Source organism: Chlorocebus sabaeus, chromosome 24 (genome assembly GCF_047675955.1).
Source record: "Chlorocebus sabaeus isolate Y175 chromosome 24, mChlSab1.0.hap1, whole genome shotgun sequence".
NCBI classification, from domain to species: Eukaryota; Metazoa; Chordata; class Mammalia; order Primates; family Cercopithecidae; genus Chlorocebus; species Chlorocebus sabaeus.
Window position 1 is genome coordinate 20,777,030 of NC_132927.1, and position 23,506 is coordinate 20,800,535.

General features: G+C 34.2%; 1 long non-coding RNA gene across 2 annotated transcripts in view; it reads right to left on the reverse strand.

Moving 5' to 3' along the window:
* LOC103228893 (uncharacterized) overlaps nucleotides 1–23,506 on the reverse strand; it is a 217,802-nt gene that overhangs the window by 15,811 nt on the left and 178,485 nt on the right. Inside the window, exons 3-4 of one of the 2 annotated variants that reach the window (XR_005235346.2) lie at nucleotides 23,070–23,133; nucleotides 6,821–6,895 (exon numbers count right to left, since the gene is read on the reverse strand). This is a non-coding gene — a long non-coding RNA (uncharacterized lncRNA). The remainder of the gene's footprint in view (nucleotides 1–6,820; nucleotides 6,896–23,069; nucleotides 23,134–23,506) is intronic. The other variant, XR_012090951.1, reaches the window with a different exon arrangement.

The following is a 23,506-nucleotide window of genomic DNA, read 5'->3' on the forward strand; positions in this document are numbered from 1 at the left end:
ATTTAGACATGTATTTTCAACTACCTGGGAGTTTAGTGTCCATAACCCCTGTATTGTTCAAGAGTCAAACGCAAATACTTTTTGATTAACCTTATGATCTCTCTTTCAACAAATTATTCAGTTTTTGAAAATGTCCTAAGATTTTCCTTTATTTTTTAAGTTTTTCATGATTGATATTTTATTGTATTTCATTGTGGTCCGAGATCATGTTCTCCATACTACAGATTCTTTATTATTTTTTGATACTCTTTATGATTGGTATTTGGGCAATTTTGTAATTGCCAAAAATAATTTTACTCTATTTTCTGGATACCAAAGGTCTAATAAAACAAGTTTACTAATTATTGTATCTTCTTTATTCTATTAGTTTATTTAATTTTTATTTTACAGAGAAAATAGAAAAGTTGTTACATCTTCCAATATGATGTTGAATTTATAAGTTTCTCTTCTAATTGAAATTTTATATACATACTACATGCATATATCTTTATAGAGATAGGTATACAATGCACACACACATATATTTTCACACAGACACACATATGTATAGCTGTTGTTTTCATATCTTCAAATTTAAAATGTTCATGTAGTCCTTGCATAATAGTTCTTACTTTTAATAATTGCCTTTCTCTTTAATATCTATGTCTCCTAAAAATAATATGGATGTTACACATTTTTCTTTCTTTTGGTTAGTATTTGAAATGTGTTTGTTGGTTTTTTATTTCAGGATTTATTTGTTATTTGTTTTAGCTGAGTCTCTTTGTAGTGCACATACACTTGGACTTCTATAATATATATGGGCGTTTCTATCCTTTAACAATCAAATTTAATTCATTTGTTTTTTGTGATATCTGATATCTTATTTGGTGTCTCCTATTTCTGATTTTTAATTTTTTTCTCTTTTTAATTAATTTTTAATAAAGATGCCATGAAAAGTCAATAAGATGAAAAAATAGTCTTTTCAAATTGTACTGGGATAATTGAATATTCACATGCAAAAGCTGGACCCCTATCTCACACTATATACAACAATTAACCCAATATGGAACAATGACCTAAAAGAGGACTAAAACTATAAAAATCTTAAAAGAAAATAAAGATGTAAATCTTTGCAATTTTGAATTAAACAATGGTTTCTTAGATGTGACACTGAAAGCACATACAGCAACAAAAAAGATAAACTGGGCTTCATCAAAATTGAATACATTTGTGCTGCAAATGTCAGCATCGAGAAAGAGAAAAGGCAAACCATAGAATGGGGAATAAATATTGACAAATCATATGTCTGATAAAAGATTTGTATTGAAAATGCATAAAGAACTCATACAAATCAATAATACAAAGACAAATACCCAATTGTAAATGGGCAAAGAATCTGAATAGACATTTCTCCCAATAAAATATGCAAATTACCAAAAAGCACATAAAAGGATGTTCAATATTAATAACCACTAGAGCAATGCAAATCAAAACTACAATGAGATATCACTTCACATTCACTAAGATGTATATAATACAAAATAAAGATAATAACAAGTATTGGTGAGGATGTGGACATGTTGGAACCTTTGTGCATTGTTGATGGGACTGTAAAATGGTGCAGCAGCTTGGGAAAAAATTGTGGCAATTTCTCAGATAATTGAACATAGAATTGCCATTTGACCCAAGTTTCCACTTCTATCTATATATCCAAGAGAAATAAAAATGTATATCCATACAAAAACTTGTACAAGAATATTCACATTTGCATTACTTATAATAACCAAAAAGCAGAAACAACAAAAATGCCCATGAATTAATGAACGGATAAATAAAACATAGCATAACCAGAAAATGCTACATTATTCAGCAATAAAAATAAATGAAGTACTGATATATGCTGCATGATGGATGAACCTTGAAGCTAAATGAAAAAAGCCAGTAACAAAAGGACACATATTGAGCGATTCAATTTCTATGAAATGTCTAGAATAGACAAACATATAGACACAGAAAGTGCATTAATGTGGGAAAGGGATGGGAGGAACTGAAAGCTAAAGACATAGGATTTTTCCTCAATGTAATAAAAACTTTCTAAAATGTATTGTAGCTATGATTGTACAACTCTGTGAACTTACTAAAAATCACTCAGTTGTACAGTTTAAATAAGCAAATTATGATATGTAAATTGTATCTTAATAAAGCTGTTACCAGGGGAAAAAAATAAATAAAAGAAAGCAGGGAATGAAGGTAATCGACAAATGAAAAAGAATCCAGTGGAAAAAAGTAACAGTAATCATAGAAATAACGGCAAAAATTAAGAGGCAGTGTCTTATTGAAAAGCTGATTTAAAAAATAGTTCCTGGGGAATTAAATATTAATATATCTCTTCCATAGAGTTTATGAATAAGTGGTATTGATTGTTACACTTGGATTTTTAAAGGATATTTAGAGTTAAAACAAATGTCTTTAAATAAAATTTTAGCTATTGTTTAATTTGACTAGATGCTATTAAAAAGTCACTGGAAATTAGGATAAGGTTGGGATATGTTCAACATATTTTTATTGAGCATCTATCATCTGCCAGTCAGTGTTCTAGGTACAACAATGAACAAAACTTATGAATTCCCTCTCATATGGAGCTTATATCCCAGAGAAGAGTGACAAATAAAAAACAAATGAATGAACGAATGAATGAAAAAAACGTATGGGTAGTATCTAAGGAAGTAAAAATGTTATCAATGAAAATTCAGCAAATTAAGGTGATGTAAGGAATAGTAAATAAGATATTACTTTACACTGAGGAGTAAGATCTTTTTGATAATGAGATAATAGACAAAGACCTTACAGAAACGAAGACCTAAGCTAAATGAATTTTCTTTTATTTCATGTGAAGAAGAGATGAGAGCCTCACAAGCGTAAGAAACAAAAATACACATCAGGAAAAGTGGAAGTTGGAAAATTAGTATTGCAGTAATTCACATGAGAGAGGATGATGGCTTGTATGGGCGTGCAAAGATTGGAAATGCAATAACATGGTTAGGACTTAGACATATTTTAAGGATGAAACCAACAGTTTATGCTGGCATTTGAGTATTTGTGGGTCACTGCAGAATTCTGGCCTAAACAATTGTTAGAATAGAGCTACTATTTTTAGATATGAATATAAATGAGGGTTTCAGAGTAAAAATCAATGATTGTTTTGGATATGTTATGTTTGAGATGCCCATACAACTGCAAGTTGAATTTATGTGTTTGAAGTTCAGAGAAGAGTTAATACTAAGGACATGTATTTGAGAGTCATCTACATGTGGATGAGATGTACATGTGCATTACTGGATGAGATCAACTAGAAAACTCCTACTGATACAGAAAAGATGTATAAGGACTGAGCCCTGTGTCTCTTTAGTGCTTAGAGGTCTGGTCAATAAAGACAAACCAGAACAAGTACTAAAAGGGAATCCAGTGACATAGGAGGAGAAAGAAGAGTTTTTCTGGAGGTCAGGTGAAGAAATGGTTGCAAGAAACTGATTTATGTTAATTATGTCAGTTAGTGATATCGAATGTTACGTATGTCCAGTTACATGTAATTTAAGATACACCATTAGATTTAGCCACATGGAAACTACTGGTAATCTTGAAACCAGTGTTTTTTTGTGCAGGGATAGACATGAAAACCTAGATGGAGTAAGGAAAGTGTTAATAGTGAATACAGGCATTTTGAGGAATTTTGTCATAAAAATCAGCAAAGAAAAGAGGAAGTGGCTGAAAGTGTTTGTGAAATATATGTTGAGAAATACGATAGCATACTTGTATGTCAATGGGAATTTCCCAGTGAGAAGAAAATAATTGATGATAGAGGGGAAAGCAGATAACAGTATAGATAAATGGGAATGAAAAGGGAGAATGTGAGTTGTTATGTGAACTTGATCATATATTTAAATACCAACTATCCTTTCATTTAAAACAAAAAATTAGATTAAACTTCCTTGAATCCTCAAAGTAAAAATGATAGCATAACCTTAGAAAGGTTTAAGCTTTCAAAATGTCTTACCTTCATCCCACTTTGCAAAGATTTTTCAGCATAAGCTGTTCTTTTTCAGCATAAGCTGTTCTTTTTCAGCATACTCTATGCTCTTGCCCTTTGGCTTATCTAATCTAAACATGTTTCTGTTAAACTCTACCATAACCCCTTACAGAATTGAATGACATTTATTCAAGCCTCAGCGCCAGATTAAGATGCCGAAAGTTATGCTAGAAAATGTTACTTTTTTTTTTTCCTGTGTGCTTTGAAGCCAGATAATTTAGCCTCAGGCAATCAAAGCATATTTCTCTTCAAGGCTGATTTTTTCCAAAAGCAGCTGTTTGTATCGTAAAGCTGAATCTGTGTGTGAGTCATTACCACAGTGTTTACAAGTTTGCTTTTTTCCTGTATGACTTCTGTAAAACTATATTATGGTTTAAGTTTTCTATCTAAACATTTTCCTATATTAATTTATCCTCTGGTGTGGGAATATATGAAGCATAAATTCAATCATCTACCCAATCATATCTTCCTGTTGTTTTGCATTAAATATTTCAAAATGTATCACATCTCCTTTTATTATACTTGAAATTAATAATGCAATATCCAGGGAAACTTCCTTTTTCACACATCTAATAATTAGATGGTGAATTTAAACAATGATTGATGAGTTTGGGCACTTTACAGAGTTAGGATTAACTTCAGGAACAAATTATTTTCCTGTACAACATCACTCGTGCCACTGCTGTAAGCCACCATCATTAATCCTAGCAATCAATTATTCATCTTTTTGATCCTTACTATAAAAATGTTTCATTTAAGACTTCCTAAATTCTAATTTGAGAATCTAGGACACACACAAAAAAATGTAAATATCAATATGAATAGGATTACTGTCAAAGTTTGGATATTTATTCCACATTGAAGTTACTTTTGTGTATGGTATGAGGAAGGGATCAAACATTCATGTTCCTTGATCTGAAATCAAAGACCAAATAACTGTTCCCCATGCACCCAGTATACAATGGAGGTACAGAGACCATATAGCTATAATAAAGACTTTAACCTGGAAAATGGAACAATGGGAAATCTAGCCAATCTAGCAAGTGTTCCAATAGCCACTTGCTGTAACATTCTGAAATGCCTCTGGAAAATCATTCAAGGACTCCCTTCTGTAGGATGAAAAATATTATTCAATTAATTCATACTATGTTCCTTGAGAAGAGCTACTTAGTCTATTGTCCTACTTGGTTCTTGGCAGAACCTTAATCTACCCCATGGTTTTACAGTACAAGCCTTTTAAAAACTTAATAGACTTCTTATATAGTTGAATCCAGCAAATCCCATAACTTTATGTACAGTATTTTCTAGACCAGTTAGATTTTTCTAATATCTCTGCTTTGTTGTCCCCTTGATACTTTTGTTTCTCAACTTCATTACAGGTCTCTGCACCATCTCAGGATTTAATGGAAAAACTAGAAATTTAGTCTCTTTTCCTTAAACTATTTCTTCTAATTAAAAATATTTATTTGAACCACCTTCTTAGTTGGACCTTTCCACTCAGATACTTTAGTTGATTTAGAGGTTTTAATAAAATGAGTGTATTAACCATTCCCTTGATTTAAGTATTCCCTTGTTGCTAAGGACTAATCCATTTTTGTTAGCCAGAGAATCTCACCATTTTATCATTTTACTGCTTGGGGTTAAGAAGCAGATATCTTGTCATCTCTACAAATCCCCAAATTTCTAATCTTTATTCTCTTTCTTACCTACCTTCAAGATAATGACAGCAATTTTTTTTTCTGGGCTTATATCTTCTTGATAATTTCTTGTCAAGTGTAGCTAATAGCTAATTAGCACTAATATATAGTTTTATTAATATAAAATATGCTATTTTCCAACTTATTTTCTTAGATTTAAATGCTCATTAAGTACATTGTATGCCTTTCAAATTACTGTAATGTTCAGTCTTTCCAATTACTTCTCCATTGAAAATCATATAATGCCATAATTCCAGTCTCCAGAAACAAAAAAACTGAAGCTACTATAAGTGAGCACTAACATAATAAAAACGTAGAATAGCAGCCACTTATTGTAGTTTAGTATTCTTTACGAACTAAAAAAAAAATTAGGACAGTGCAGGTTATACTATAGTAAAAAACAACATTGGGCTGGGTGTGGTGGCTCACACCTATAATCCCAGCACTTTGGGAGGCCGAGGCAGGTGGATCACCTGAGGTCAGGAGTTTGAGACCAGCCTGGTGAACATAGTGAAACCCTGTCTCTACGAAAAATACGAAAATTTACTGGGTGTGGTGGTGGCTACCCGTAATCCCAGATACTTGGAATGCTGAGGTAGGAGAATCGCTTGAACCTGGGCGGCGGAGGTTGCAGTGAGCCAAGATCGCGCCACTGCACTTCAACCTGGGTGACAGAGAGAAACTCTGTAAAGAAAAAAAACAAAAAACCAAAAACACTGAAATCTCTGTAATTTCAAAAAAGTTTATTTTATTTCTCACTCAGTTTACATCTTCAATGTGTTCAATGTGGTTCATTAGAAATATTTACTCTACCAGGGACATTGGCTAGTGGAAATTCTATATTCTCACATACTTCAACGAGTTCCAAAGAAAAGGAAAAAATTTAGTGAAACATGTATTGCTCTAAAAGACTTCAGCTAGAAAGAAACATATCACTTCCTTTCATGTTTCATTAGTCAAAGCAAGTGATATACTGTATTAGTCCATTCTCACACTGCTATAAAAAAAATTGCCCAAGACTGGGTAATTTATAAAGAAAGAGGTTTAACTGACTCACAGTTTCACAAGGCTATGGAGGCCTCTGAAAACTCACAGCCATGGCGGAAGAGGAAGGAAACATGTCCTTCTACACCTGGTGGCAGGAAGGAAAAGAATGACAGTCAAGCTAAGGGAGAAGCCCCTTATAAAACCATCAGATCTTTTGAGAACTTACTTTCATGAGAATAGCATCGGGAAACCACCAAACAATATCATTCATAGCTCATTAGTTCAACCAAAACATGGCAAACAAACCTTAAAACAGGAACAAAGCAGGAAAGTAGGAGATCAAGAAACACATGAAAAGAGTAAGACATCTTGGCCAGCCATTGTGGGTCATGCCTGTAATCCTAGCACTTTGGGAGGCCAACACAGGCAGATCGTGAGGTCAGAAGTTTGAGACCAGCCTGACCAACATGGTGAAACCCAATCTCTACTAAAGACACAAAAAGTAGCCAGCCCTGGTGGCACGCACCTGTAGTCCCAGCTACTCGGGAGGCTGAGGCAGGAGAATCACTTGAACCCAGAAGATGGAGGTTGCAGTGAGCTGAGATCACACCACTGCACTCCAACCTGGGCAACGGAGTGACACTCTATCTCAAAAAATTAAATAAATAAATAAAAAAGACATCTTTTGTGATGTAATGGTAAGTTTCTGTAACCCTAAGTCTAGTTTCAATACGTGCCTTTAGAATAGGGACAATTAGCTGGGGAAAATCAAACACAGATCTGACTATACTCCTGGCACAACCTGACCTTTTCTCATATTGAAGATGAAGCCAGTATATGCAGTCATTTAATTTCAATTAAGGTTCACATCATAATTGCCAGAGCTTCTCTGGATAAGCTTTTAAGGAATTACTAAATGAAATTATTGGATTCTGTTTTCAACCAGGGCTGTAGTCTCACAGTTTAAGTTGCAATGAGCATATAAATTCTTTGTAGACCACAGGGTTTTAGTGCATGATTCTCTTTACAAATGATCAACTTCCACATATTGCTACGTAACATGCTACCTAAAAGTCAATGCTTTATAACAGTAAGTCTTTTATTACTGCTCAAGAATCTGCAAATCAGTTGAGTGGTCACCTTGGTCTCAATTATATTTCTACATCAGTAATGGGTCATAGAGGATCTCTACTGCTCTTGATTGGCCTTCTCAACTCTTTAGAGATAGGCTGATTGCTGGCTGATCCATGATGGCCTCATCTCTCTCAAATGAATCTCTTTCATGCCTCAAGTAGGTACAATCATTGTTATGGTAGAGGAAGAAGTGCAGGTGAACAAGAATTGCTTTCTTGAGACAAAGACTCAGAATTAGTATTCAGTTCCACTCTATTCTATTGGCCAAAATAAGTCAGAAGGCAAGCCCAAGTTCAAAGAGAATAGAAAAACCTCTATCTCTCTAGTGAGAGGAACTGCAAAATCACACAAAACATGTAGTTATAAAAAGATGTGAAAAAATGTGGCCATTTTACACTCTATCACCACTTTTAAACTTTAATGCACAGAACTTTGTCTCAAATGTTTTTCCCCTGTAGGTGTGTTAAATTTCACTAAGAACAAAAAGGACACTGAAAGATTCCAACTTCACATATTCATGTGTTTTGTTACTTCCAAACAATAATCTCAAGTTAGCTTATCATGATTAATTACTTAAGACCTCATGAAGCCTTTTGATTTTAGAAACCCAGGCATTGCATCCATCATAGTGGAGTAATTATTTTTGTCAATCAACTGATAAGCAGAGACTCTCTTTCTTCTTCTTAGGTTGAGATAGCAAAAAAAAAAAAAAAAAAAATTATTATTAATAATTTTAATTTAATTTTACATTTTAATTCACTACAGAATTTAAGTTTATTCAGAATATCAATAAGGAATCATATTAATTTTAAAAGCAAGTTGAGGCTAGGCATGGTGGCTTAGGCCTGTAATGCCAGCACTTTGGGAGGCCGAAGCAGGCAGATCACGAGGTCAGGAGTTCTAGACCAGCCTGGCCAATATAGCGAAACCCTGTCTCTATTAAAAATACAAAAATTAGCCGGGTGTGGTGGCAGGTGCCTATAATCCCAGCTACTTGTGAGGCTGAGGCAGAAGAATCGCTTGAACCCAGGAGGCGGAGGTTGCAGTGACCCGAGATCATGCCATTGCACTCCAGACAGGTCGACAGAGTGAGACTCTGTCTGGGAAAAAAAAAAAAAAAAGCAAGTTGAACCTGGCTTTTGGAGCAAAAACAATGGAATAGTAACATGAAATGAAAGGAAATAAAGTAAGCATTGTGTATATTTGTTCATTAACAAATAATGAAGGGCTTGGGGCCCCCAAGGTACTTAAACAAGGAAGGGAAAGAAGATCACAGAAAAAAAATACAATAAAATTATGCTCACAGGGACAATCCATAGCCAAGAAACTATTGGAAAACATTCAAAGCTACAGATAGAGAGTCTATAATAAATGCAATTGGAAACCCTCAGCTTGAAAACAAGGACAGCCAGCTGTTTGGGAAAAAGTTTCAGAAAGATTTCAGAAGGAAAACTAAGAAGATTGGTTTAAAATACTTCAAGCAGTATTTGATTGTGTTCATGGTAACAATTTTTGTTGTTTTATTGTTTGTTTGCTTGTTTCTGGTAGTTTTGTTTTGTTTTACTTTTTGTGAGAAAACATATACATATATATATACGGGGGAATGTGGTCAGAAAATTTATGAAGCTAGATCTTTTAAGAATGCACATTAAAGTTTAATCATCCTAAAGTGACTCATGCAGAGCAAAAACAGATAAAATCCTGATCTAAGTTATATTCTATGTAGAATTATCCAGATCATGGTGACAGGTCTAAGTTATATTCTACGTAGAATTATCCAAATCTTACCAAAGGGTTAGTAAGATTTGTGTCTTACTGTCTTCATATCTTACCATGGAACACACTTCAGATGATAATCTACAGAAACCTGATAGGGAAACAAATGTCTGAACCCAAGAGCAAAGGGGTAACAAAGGAAAGCAAGCATTATTACCTAGCCTTTCACATAGTAGAGAAAGAAAAACGAACATATTAAAACACATATTAAAGTTTTAAAACCCAAATTTCCCTTTTTTAAGTGATTGAAAGCATACAGAATAAAACACTAGGGACATATGACATTGAAACAAAGAAAGAAGTGTTGCGCAGAAGTGATTTAACTATTACATGAAATATCATCAGCTATATACTGATTACCTGAAAATTTTATCATATGAAGAAAAGATTGTAAGAAATACATATTTAAAAATAAATATTTCTACTCACTTGGATCCTGAAGATATTGTTTTAGAAAAAAAGCACATTGAGCATGAATCCCAACTGAGACAAAAGATGGACAAAATGTGAGACTGTCCTCAGGGAGTAAAATTAATAGGTCTAAAACTCTCTAGATCAGATGTAATAGCACAGCCATTGTTTCAAATAGCTAAAAAATGCTTTAGGAAATGTTAAGATAAAAAATCCTCAAAACTCTGAGTCCAATCCTCCAATAAATGGGTCATTCTAGCAATCCCATTGCTACTGAAAATTTTTAACTCCTCTATTTCTAGATTAAAAAAGTGTTGACTCGAGCTCTAGCAAAATCTGCAGCTCTGTTGACTCCTAGTTATTCATCTCTAAATGGCCCATAAAATATCACCTTCTATTTATCTTTTCCTGGATTTTAACAGTGAAGAAATGTTGGCATTCAAAATGAGGGCAAATTGGAGCTATGATATTTGTGAGGTTAGAAACTCATAGACAAATGAGGGTTTTTCATGATTATTCCTCCTCATTTTCTTCATCTCACCCTCCCAATTTCTTCTCATTTCCTCTCTGTCCCACATTTCTTTCCTCTAGATAACTTGCCTTTGTCTATAGTTTTTGACTAGCCAGAGTAATGTGGCTATAATATTTTGATGGTATTATAACTTGATTGGCTTCTCTTATTTTCAAAATTTCATATGGGAGTATGACTAGTGCATTGATACTCTCTTGTATCTTCTTTACTAGCTCTTTGGAAAATAAAGTCCCAGGAGACATGTGAGGCTGGGTTGATGTAACTGTGCAAATACAAACAAACTGCATTTGTTCAAAAGGAAGACAGCTCAAGCAACCACTGCTGATAGACATTTATCTATACCCAGGTATCTGAATGAAATATGTATGTCAGCAAATAAGAAGAAAATTATGACACTGGAAATGAATATTGTATTTTCAATAGATGCAATAAAGGAAGTTTTTTACTTCGATTTAGCCATTTGAGCCATTTGAAGAGGTAAATAATTTTTTACCTTTGAAGAATTCTTACGTCGTGGCAGTATATTATAATTTATGATAACATTTGCTTGTTGCCTAATCTTAGCTCAGCTATATTGAGCAAATTGCTAAACATAATTGAAGGTGGGAAACAAAATAGACAGTGAAATTTTAGTCAATAATAACGTATACTTTGGGGTTAATTTATTAATATTTCATTCTGGCACCATTTCAGAAATTTCTGGGGAAAAAAGGTGGCATACTCACCCTGGATCCTAGGAAAATATATAAAGAAGCAGTAGTTATTATTGAGGAATTATCTTGATAAAGTAGGGCTAAGGTATGCATGGCCTGGGCTTGGATCTGTTCCCCACTGAGGGAGGAAACCAAACATCAATTGTCTATAGATTTAACTATTAGGTTTGCTGGGATAACAGGACAATAATCTGGAGAGTAGTGGAAAACGTGCTTCCAAAGAAAGTAAGAAATTTCTACTGAACGTCAGGGGAGGGAATCATTTTGGATCATTATTTATGGTTCCTTTCTTGTTCCTCTTTGTCAAAGGAGAAGAGACTAATGCTGGTGGAAAACCCATCTTGCATAAAAGTTGAAGAGGTCTCTGTAAAAACTGAAGAGGTCTTACACAAGACCCCTTTTTGTATGCTCTCTCTTTTTTTGTTGCTCTCTCTCTCAGAGAGGCTTACCGATTGCAGTGTGTGTTCTCATTGGTCCCTTTTTCATGTGTTAAGAAGTTTCGGGTAGAGATTCCCTATTCTGCGGAGAAGGTCTGTAATTTCTCTGTTCCTCAGACTATAACTCAGTGGGTAGATGAGGTAGATTGTATTATTTTTTCAGTCATTATCCCTTCATTGCAGAAGCAAGTATCTATGACCAAAAGGATACTGTAGTAGGCTATATCATTTTGAAACTTGTTACTGTCCCCATCAACCAGATGTATTATACATTCCTACTTGTTACTGCCATGTGACTCGCTATGTCCAAAAAATATGAATGATAATGATAATGCCACTTCTAATACTTCTAAACAGAAGCTTCAAGAGCTATCACATCATGATTCTGTCTTTTTTCCTCTCTCTCTAAAATGAGTCTGAAAAGGATTCCTACTCCTCATCCTAGATGCTGGAATAAAGGAGACAGGGACCAGAGCCACAGGCTACCCACAGCCAAGCCATAGTTGTCATGTAATATCAGCAATCTTTTGTACTAAGATTATACTAAGACATTACGATTTGGGATGTACTTGTTACTGTAGCATAGCATAGAGAAAGGTGACTAATACAGCAAGGGTTAACTATAATAAGGATGCTTCAGTAAAAAATCTGGAATGAGTGGCTTTGGCTCTGGGACCAGGCAGGTGACATTCATCCAACTATTATTGGCGCCAAGAGAGGTGGAGATGCATGCTATTCAGTGGCAAACATCTGCTGAAACTATTTTCTATAATAAGTGTACCTAACGAGTTTGTGACTTTAGTTAAAGTTGTAAAACAGAATTCAGTAGTGTGACTTAATTTCCAGGACTGAATTTAATACACATTTTAAAAATATATAAGACATATAGGATCTCACATTAAGTGCGAGATAAGTGGCGAGTTTGCAAACAAATAAAAAAGGAATTTATACGATCTAGAATTCTTTCACCTTCAAAGTTACAATGCAACTGGTTCTCACTTCTACCCATCAAAAAGATAAAACTGAAAAATACAAAGGTCTGCAAAACCTCAATCTGGTGGCAAGACCAAATCAAATAGAGCTATATGACTTTTAAGGCATCTGAACTTGTTAATGCAGAATCCATTAGATCCATTTAATTGGACAAAATATCTTGGAAGACAAAGACTGAAGATTTGACTCTTCCACAGGAGACCTGGTAAGTTAAAGTTGCCCCTTAATTAAATCTAGAGACATTTACTATAAAGAGCTAAGTGTGTAGCATGAGCAATAAGGCTAAATGGTATAAAATAGATAAGAAGTTTGGAATATAATTCAGCCATAAAAAGAAAGTCCTGCCATTTGTGACAACATGGGTGAACTTGGAGGACATTATGCCAAGTTAAATAAGCCAGTTACAGAAAGACAAATACTGCATGACTCCACTTATAGTATCTAAAATAGTCAAATTTATAGAAACGGACAATATAGTAATGGTTACCAGGGACTGAAAACCCCTGGGAAAATGGAAAGTTGCTCTAAAATGGGTATAAGGTTTCACTTTTGATAGATAAATAAGTTCTAGATATCTGCTATACCACATAGTGACTATAGTTAACAATATAGTATTGTGCACTTCAAAATTTATTATGAAGGTAGATCTCACATTAAGTGCTTTCAATAGACACACACAAACACAACATAGGAGTACAAGGAAACTTTGAGAAGTACTGAATATGTCTGTTACTCTGATTATGGTGATGGTATCACAGGTGTTTGCATATGTTCAAATGCATCAAATTGTTCACAGCAAACATGTGAGGTTCTTTGTGTATCACAACAAAGCAAAAAAAAAAAAAAAGTAGTTGACCACGTTTTTGAGAGGGTTGTACTGCTAAAATAAAATAAAATAAAATAAAAAAGGCCATGAATCAGGTTGAAAAAGAAGCAAGCGAGGAGCAAGCACCTAATCAAAGTGTGTTCCACATGTCTGGTATAGAAGGGCCCTCAGGATATCGATGCAAAAGGACTTCAGAATTACTATGGAACAGTGATTGCTGAACTTGGTTGATACCGTTTGGTTCTGTGTCCCCACGAAAATTTCATCTCAAATTGTGATCTCCATCTGGTGGGAGATGCTTGGATCATGCGGGCAGTTTCCCCCATGCTGTTTTCATGATAGTGGCTGAGTTCTCATGAGATCTGATGGTTCAAACACGTGGCACTTCCCCCTTCACTCTCTCTCTCTCTCCTGCCACCACGTAATACATGCCTTGCTTCCCCTTCAGCTTCTGTCGTGATGGTAAGTTTCCTGAGGCCTCCTCAACCTTGTTGAACTGTGAGTCAGTCAAATCTCTTTTCTTTATAAATTATCCAGCCTCAGGTAGTTATTTATAGCAGTGTGAAAGTAGACTAACACAATGGTATATTCTCCTTTTCTGAATAGCAATGTTTATTGGGATTACCCTTCCCCTGTTCCATTATATAAATGGGTTTTAGGGGTAAAATACATTTATTTTATAGTTAATAACTCCCCAAATAAGCAAAGCTGATGCAAAGGTAATCACTCACAGACCTTGAACCCAACTCCATGATTGACACTGCACTTGGGGAGAGGGTGAATGTGCTTTTCTTATGAAAGAAAAGCAAATAAATATTTACACCCAAAGTGTGAACTCTTGTCAACTGTATAACTGTAAAAACATCCGCAGCTTCTTTCCAAAAGGTAGATTATATATCTCTGTCACACTGACATCAGACTTGTCATTTGACTTGTTTAACTAATGAAATATCTGTGGAAGAAGACAGGTGCTACTTCTAAGAAAAGTTATTTCACAAATCAACCACTCCTTTATTTTTCTGTACCACCAGCCAAATAATATCCTGAATAGCATCTATGCCTTCATGCTGGATCCTGTAATAAAGACATAGAGCAGAGCCTAATATGACCTACAGCCAATGTACAATGTAAATAAGAACTAAACCTTTGTTTTTGTAAGCCTACAGATATTTGAGATAGCTTATTACCACAATACCACCTTAAAAAGCTGACTAATACAATGACTTGGTTCAGTTAAACATATCAGTACAAATGGTGGCCTCTTGTCTAAGTTGAATTCTGCAATTCACATACCAGTATCCTAATTAACATAAAAGTCTATATTTCAACTGATTGAAAACTTGGAAAACCTTCAAATTCTAACATTATTTGATTGCTTTCTATGTCCCAGACACTCAGATAAGTGCTTTACATATATGGCCTCATTAAAACTCACCAAACTATATTATTTTCTCTTTTAAAGGATAAAGCATCTGAATTGAAGAGATTATGTAACCATTCCAAAGTGTTCTGATTTCAGATCCCACATAGGTAACCACTGTTATCAAGTACTCAGGATAATCTTTCTCTTCTAATACCTTCTCTTTCTTATTCTCCTCAATACACAATGTCTGTATGTGAAATTAACCTCTCATTTGAACTATGCTTACAATGATCCTTTATCTAAACCAAATACCAGAACAGGGTCTGACCACAAATTTTGTGCTGAAAAGGCATCTTAAAAATATATTGCCCCCAAAAGGAGCAACATGAAGCAACAGGCAGTACTAAAGTCTTTTACCTTTCTGCTTATATTTCTACGATGAAGGCTGTGCTAAGGTACCCTTCTAACCTAAGAGAAAACAAATCCTTCTAAGCACATTCAGCTGGTTTTCTCCCCTCAGGCTCAGCATCAACCTAAGAAGAGGAACTCCAACAGCTATAACAGCGATGAAGATAGCAGATGTTTTCTCTTCAGCTAGACTAAAACTGAATACTAAAAAAATCACTGCAGTTCTGCTCCCTGCCTTTCCTAAATTGCTCTCTGTGTAACCCTGTGTAATCCAGCAATCCAATACAGTCCTAATATAAAACACAATGCAACAATATTTTATGATTGTCTTTACAATGCAGTTGATATAGTAGAAAGCATACCAGGCTTGGAATTTGCTCCAGCTATTTTCCTTAAATTTGTCCTTTTAACTTCTGAAGTTTTGTCTTCATCTGGAAAAGATGAATGTATCTCACAGATTTGTGCTGTTTAAACTAAAGAAATTAAATATAAGATAATACACTGATATGGTTTGGCTGTGTCCCCACCCAATTCTCATCTTCACTTGTAGCTCCCCAAATCCCCAAATGTGGCGGGAGGAACCTGGTGGGAGGTAATTGAATCATGGGGCACGTCTTTTCCATGTTGTTCTTGTGATAGTGAAGAAGTCTCAAGAGATCTGATGATTTTACAAAGGGTAGTTCCCCTGCACATGCTCTCTTGCCTGCCGCCATGTAAGACATGCCTTTGCTCCTCCTTCCTGGTCTGCCATGATTGTGAGGCCTCCCCAGCCATGGGGAACTGTGAGTCCATTAAACCTCTTTTTCTTTTTTTATGAATTACCCTGTCTCTGGTATGTCTTTATTAGCAGCATGAGAACAGACTAATACATACATTGATCAGTTAAGGTTAGGTGATGCTATTATAACTGACAACTTCTAAATTTCATCAGCTTCAAACAAAGCTTATTTCTTTTTATATGTGCAAAATATGGTTGGTGAGTGACGGGGTGGAGACTAATCCACAGTCACTCAGGGTCTGAGGTAGACACTACCATCTTGGAGCTACACCATGGGGTATTTGTGGTCTTCATTTTCACTGTGGCCAGGGAAGAGAGTACTAAAGTCTCATGCTAAAAATTAAATGCCTCAACCAGAAAATGACAATTTCACTTCCTATCACAGATCATGTCTCCAGCTAACTGCTGGAGTGCAGCCACTAATAGAAACAAAATCCTCCTATATTCCCAGAAGGATATGAGATGAATGAGGGCTAGAAATCCCTTTCATAGCTATTGTTTGTGGCACATATCATCCATAGCACACATTGTCAGTATACACTCATATTATTTAAGAATTTTAAAAATCTTTATACTGACTTTTACCCTCCACATAATCATAAATTAAAACAAGTTCCAGTACAGAGGCTTTCCACAAAGTATTAGAGTATGTGAGCCATTTCCAAAATTTTCTGTGGAAACATTGTAAGACATTTAAGTAATAAGCATAGGTTCATGAAAATATTTACAACTGAACATCAAATTAACTGAAAGACAAGAAGAGAAGAGACATATAAGGGCACAGTGGAACCTCTAGAACAGGGTCAAAATAAGAAGACAATAAATTTTGCTAATATTTACGATTCTTTGGTTTGAGCTTGTTCACTCTATATCACTGTCTGATAACTAATTAGAATTTGCAGTGTGAATTTGGGTTTCATCTGCACTTGCATTTTGAAAATGCAAATGGTTTTGTTATAGATAATTTCGATGTTGTAGAGATGTACGTATATTAACTTTAATTATAACTGCTCTGGTAGTTAAATATCCTGTTTTCCAATTGCTTTACTCAGAGAGACAGCTAGTAAGACCTAAGATGGACCTTAAAATCTGATATTTATGTTTAAAAATTAATGTAAGAGTACTCCCTCCAATGTCTGTATACTAAACTAAACTAACTTGGTGGAGTCATTAAGAATATTTTAGGCCTTAAGAGACTTTTTAACTACTCATAGCACATTTTGATTCAATCATAAAGAAATTTCAAAGGTTGTTATTAGTTACAGTGTGGGGAAAACATATGTTTGTAGAAAGGCATAGGTTAGTTCAATAATTTTTAAGGATATTTGTTAGAATTCTAATATTTTTAAATGTTCAAGAAAAATTGTTGCCCTTACATTAGGCAATTATAGTAACAAGAATAGATTTGTTATATATAGTATAAGTATTTGGGGGGTAAAAAAGTTTCTGGACCAAGCTAGATGACAGTGATGCAGGAAGAATATGACCTTTCTATTATGTAGCATATTTGTGCTACATCTTCCTTACCAAGAAGAAGTATGAACAAAGAATCAGAAATATACTATTATGTTCAGGTTTCAAGAATAGTGCTTCAAGGTGAAAAGAATTTTTTCTATGCATTTTACTAGTAATAAAAGTCAGAATCTTAAATCAACCAAGAAAAGTATAAAAGGTCTGGAGGGTGACAACAGAAAAAATAAAAGAAAAGGCTGGAGAACGTGAGTTTACTTAACCTCCAGAACAGAGTCAGGACGAATAAAGAACATTTGGTGAAGACAGAGCAAACACAGACACATGGATATTTAATCAGCTAAAAGCTACAGCAATGTGAAGCTATATAACAACACTGGTCAGCCAAATACAAGGTTAAATATGTTCAGGCCTAGAGCTTCTAGCTGTTGCCAATTTCCTGGAAGTTTCAATCTGAATTTTAAAATAAATTTGACATGAAAGCCAGTCAACTCACCGTATAGACAAGTAAAGTTAGACTCCACTACCCTTTTAGGTTTTACACAAATATTTTTAAATTATTTTAAAATACCTGCTCATTGTTTATAGTCTGTTCATAGGTTGACCAATAATAACAATGTTTTCACAAATGATTTAACTTTATAAAGATTGGATCATGGTTTATACCACATATTTCATGAAAGTAATACAGTCTATCTTATTTCTATTTTTCCTGCTAACAAAAACTTAACATGCAAGCATATATCCTAAAGAAATATCCAGAGTTAGGATGATATGTTCAATACAAATTTGTAAAGTCAAACAAAAAGAGTGCTATTGTTTAATTTTATACTATTAGATGTTGTTAGTTTTAGCTGTTCCTCTACTCAGAGGTAATGAAACTACCACAATTATTCACTCAGAAGCAATGAAATTTGTATTTACTAATCTATCTTAGACTGTTAATGCAAATTTAATATATGCAGATAAGGATGAGGCATAATAGTTGTTTCACATAATATTGTTCTCTCCATTAATGTCCTTCTTTATTCCTAGAGTAAATGTTGTAATATGGTACCTGGTCATTTAGGAAATAAAGTAGTAATACATTTTGCACTAGTAAGCCAAGGGTCAACCTCCAGACTTTTCTAGGATAAACTTCCTCTATGCTATTTGGAAATAGTGCCATTTGATCATAGCTGAGTTGTCCCAATCGGCAGTTTCATTTTAATGGCATGTACTCCCCACTGCTCTCAGCTCTGCCACAGACATCTTTGGCTTTCTTTCTCTTCAACCCTAAGTACTCATTCCATAAAATGTTGCACTGGCTTCAGTTGAAGCATTCAAAGCAGAAAAAATAACAGAAAACCAAAAGCAGTTCTCCAAAACCAAAAGCCGTTCTTTTAAAAGACTGCTTTTAAAACACTCAAACTCCAAGCTAATTATCAACAACGATCTAAAGCATAAAGGGACTTCGGGATAATTTTCAGTGTCAGTAATCACAAATGACTAAGAATAACTTATTCCGTTAGATCCTTGTAACAGCCCATATGCATGTACATATGCACTGGAAACAGTTTTTATACTCTCAGGTTAAAATCTTGAAAACAATTATCTAATAAGAATCTTCAAGTATCTGTTGAAAAAAATTCTGATTTCCCAGCCCCTTCCCTGCAGTTTCTTCCCTGTAATTTGTATGCTAATTATTGCTTCTAGTTATTTTTATTATCTGACAGTTGAGAAATATTTTTCTGAAACAAATGGAAAGATCTTTCTGGAAAAGATTCTATGGCTCAATTGAGGCTAGTGAAGGAATCAGATTAGAGCCTGGAGTAATTGTACCTCTACAAAACTAGCATGGGAAAATTAATTGTGAAAAAGGAAGGAGAAAATGAAAAGGGAAGGAAAAGACAGAGGAAGGCAGAAAAGAAAAGGTGGATTAGGACCCTAGGATATCGTGATTCATGATTTGCTAACAAACTCAGCTAAGGACTTCATTTTTCTGAAGTGGGGTATCTGGAAAAAGATATGGAACCGGGATTGGTGAGGAAGTCAGTACACTTATTTACTTACAGTCTCTCCCTATTGGTATCCAAATATAAGAAGGAAAAAAAACTAGCAATTTGGAAAACCAAACCCTCAGAAATGTTACCAACTTCAGTATAGCATCTATAGTTTAACCAAAAAGAAGAAATATAAATCAAGGACATAGAAATATAGAATATATATATTTTATTTACATATTTTAAAAATTATATATATATATATAATTACAATGACATATTCAGTGAGAAAAAAAGAGATTAAGTGTCCATTAAATATTTTTAAAGAAAGAATTATTCCAAGAAAAAAGAGTGGCATCTTCCAGTATTCTACCTGGATGATGTAGTTATTAAGCCAAATTCAGGAAGGAGCCAAACCAGGAGGAGGCAAGTGGAGATAGACGGTGTCTCCACTATGTGTATTGACTTTCCCATACTGTTCACAGCGTAACACTATCATGTCCCCATAATAAAATAACACTACCACATACTCTGTGTTGACATCTAAGTGCCTAGCACAATCCTGTAAAGATGATGGTGATTGTAAACAAAAACTTGAGATTTTCTTACGAGAAAGTCAAATAAATGACTAAATTTACTATAGTTTTGAATAAAGCAAGAAATAGTAACATAAATAAATTATTTACAAATATGGATGTAAATGCCAGAATAAATATCCAAATAAATGAAAGCACTTGAATCTAAAACGTGGAATTGGGAAATGGAAATGTAAAGTATGGTAATCTTGTTTATGGAATATGACTTGTTGGGGTTTGACTTCTTAAACTATGTATATATATCTTTTTATATAAAATTTAAAAAGTCAAAGATAAGCTTAATAAAGAAAATTAGTCACTTTATAAACTCAAAGACAACACACACCAAAAAAGGAAAAAGGGAGAAAAGAAGAAAGAAAAAAGAGAAGAAGGGAGGGAAGAGGGAAGAAAAGGAAGACAGAAGGACGTAAAGAAAGGCAAGTTAAATAAATGTTCATTAAAATATTACATATTGTATCTAATATCAGACAAAGGGCAAATTTGAGGCAAAGAACAAATAATAAAAAGGTCAATGGGAAATAATCCTTCTAAAAATTTATGAAGATATTTATTTTGCATTTGAATCTAGGTCTATGCAAGTGTCAATAAAGCATAAATTTATAGCATCACAATAATTATTTTTGTTTGTTGCAAATTACTTTTTTGAAGTATATAAGACTAATATTAGTGTTTGACAACGAAAAACTCACAAAACCATAACAAATATGACTATTAATGCAAGGATATTCAATAAGACATTACTGAACAGAATTATACATTATAAGGACAATACTGTATGACAAAGTAGGGTTGTTTCAGGAATGCAAGGAATGTTTAATATTGGGAAATAATTAAAATAACATGACCAAATCATAGCTGTTGACAAAAATTATCATCATCCCCAGTAAAAATTACTGTCATGGTCAGGCAGAGTGGCTCACACCTGCAATCCCAGCACTTTGGAAGGTGGAGGTGGGAGGATCACTTTAGCCCAGGAGTTCAAGACCAGCCTGGGCAACGTGGCAAAACCCTGTCTTTATTTAGGAAAGAAAGAAAGAGAGAGAGAGAGAGAGAGAGAGAGAGAGAGAGAGAGAGAAAGGAAGAAATTAGCAAGGATGGTGCTGTCCAAAAGTAGTCCTAGCTACGAGGTAGACTGAGGCAGAAAGATCGTTTGAGCCCAGAAGCTTGAAATTACAATGAGCTATGATTGCACCACTGCACTCCAACCTGGGTGACAGAGCAAGACCCTGTCTCTAAAAAATAATGCAAGTCAAAACAAAATTAAGCACAATGATTAAGTTGGAACCTCAGAAGTCTTCCTTTTAAAGTCTGGAACAAGACAAGAAAGTCAAAAGTAGTAAAAAGGCATTGGAAAGGAGGCAAAACGTTGCCATTGTATTTTAGATAATATGATTATATATGTAGAAACCCCAGGTTTAATATTACAAATAAACTTAAAATCTAGTATTTTCATTTTATAAAATCAATGTGTAAGAATGAATAGTTTCTAGCGCACAAACAACAATCAGTTATTATTGGAATTTAGTTCCATATTTATGGAAAAACAAACAATATTGCTCACATGGTAATAAGCAATAAGTCAAAAGTATGGAAAGCATATGATAAAACACTAATGAGGAACAAAATAAAATATGTTAATAAATGGAAAGATGCATCATATTCCTGGATACAAATGTTCATTTTATAAAGTTGTCAATATTTCCTAAACTGACTCCTCAATTTATTGGGATACTAAATAAAATAAAAGATTAGTAAATGATAAACCAACATTAAATTCAATTGGGAAAAAATTCAAGAATAGTAAAGAAATCCATCAAAATTAAAACTTGATAGTTGGTACTACTTTAAGACATTTGAAATGTATTATAAAGCTTGAAGAATGAAATTAAACAAGAATTGAAAATAAATCAAGAGGGTATACATCACTTATTTCAGTTCACGACATTACAAATTTTTAAAACAAAAGAATATTTTTTAAGAATATTTAAAAGAATTAAGATACTCAACTATCCACAGACAAGAAATGAATTACATTACAAGAATATTTAATTTTCCAGAATTTTATACATAGATTAACAATATTAACCATCATACACCTTTACCCTATCATAATTAACCTTCATGTAACTTTTCACATATGTGAAAAACTTACCACAGTTCACTTTCATTTCCTTCTCTTATTCTTGTCCTATTATATTTTACATCAAAATATGTTATAGATCCCCAAATTTATGAAATTTATGATTACTTTTGCTTTAACTATCAATTGACCTTTTTTTTTTTTTTTTTTTGAGACAGAGTCTTGCTCTGTTCCCCAGGCTGGAGTGCAGTGGCATGATCTCTGCTCACTGCAACCTCTGCCTTCTGGGATCAAGTGATTCTCCTGCCTCAGCCTCCCAAGTATCTGGGATTACAGGCATATACCACCATACTCAGCTAATTTTTGTATTTTTAGTAGAGACAGGGTTTCACCATGTTGACCAGGCTGCTTTCAAACTCCTGACCTCAGGTGATCCACCCACCTCGGCCTCCCACAGTACTGGGATTACAGGCATGAGCCACCACACGCAGCACAATTATCTTTTACAGAGAATAAAACTAAAAACAAAATAACATATTTTTACCCAGTTTATCATTTCCAGAATTCTTAATGTTTTAAGTAAATTTAGATTTTTATCTTGTGTAATTTTTTAAAGCTTCCTTGTATATTTTTTATAGTTTAGATGTGTAGACAATTTCATCAGCTGTGTGTGTGTGTGTGTGTGTGTGTGTGTGTGTGTGTGTGTGTATGTCCCTCAACGGCAGTCTATCACCACCTTGTATTCATGCAGGGCCCAGAGCATGAATGGACTTCTCCAAGTACTCTTGTCAAACCTCAAACATTGACAAGTCTTGCTTACCTGTACCTCTAAGAAGGGCTTTTCCATGTCTCTTGCCTTTTCACCAATCTTTCTCTTGAAATACCTGACAAAAGCCCATAAAAAAATACTAGTGAGTGATTGGATATACCCCTCTTTCTGGAGTTCTCAGGATTCTAAAATGTCCCAACAGCCCATACTCAGCTTTTAGAAAAGCTATTTTAAATTTGGCTCTATATTATCCAAGTAACTCAATCTAGCCTCTTATAGTCTTAAGGATTTCAAAAATACTAATTTGCTTTCCCACAAACAGTGCGTAAGTGCTCCCTTTTGTCCTTATGCTTGACAACGTCCATTATTTTGTGAATTTTTAATGATAGCAATTCTGATAGGTGTAAGATAGTGGTTTTAATTTGCATTTCTCTGATAATTAGTGATGGTGAGCATTTTTTCATATGCTTGTTGACTGTTTGCATGTC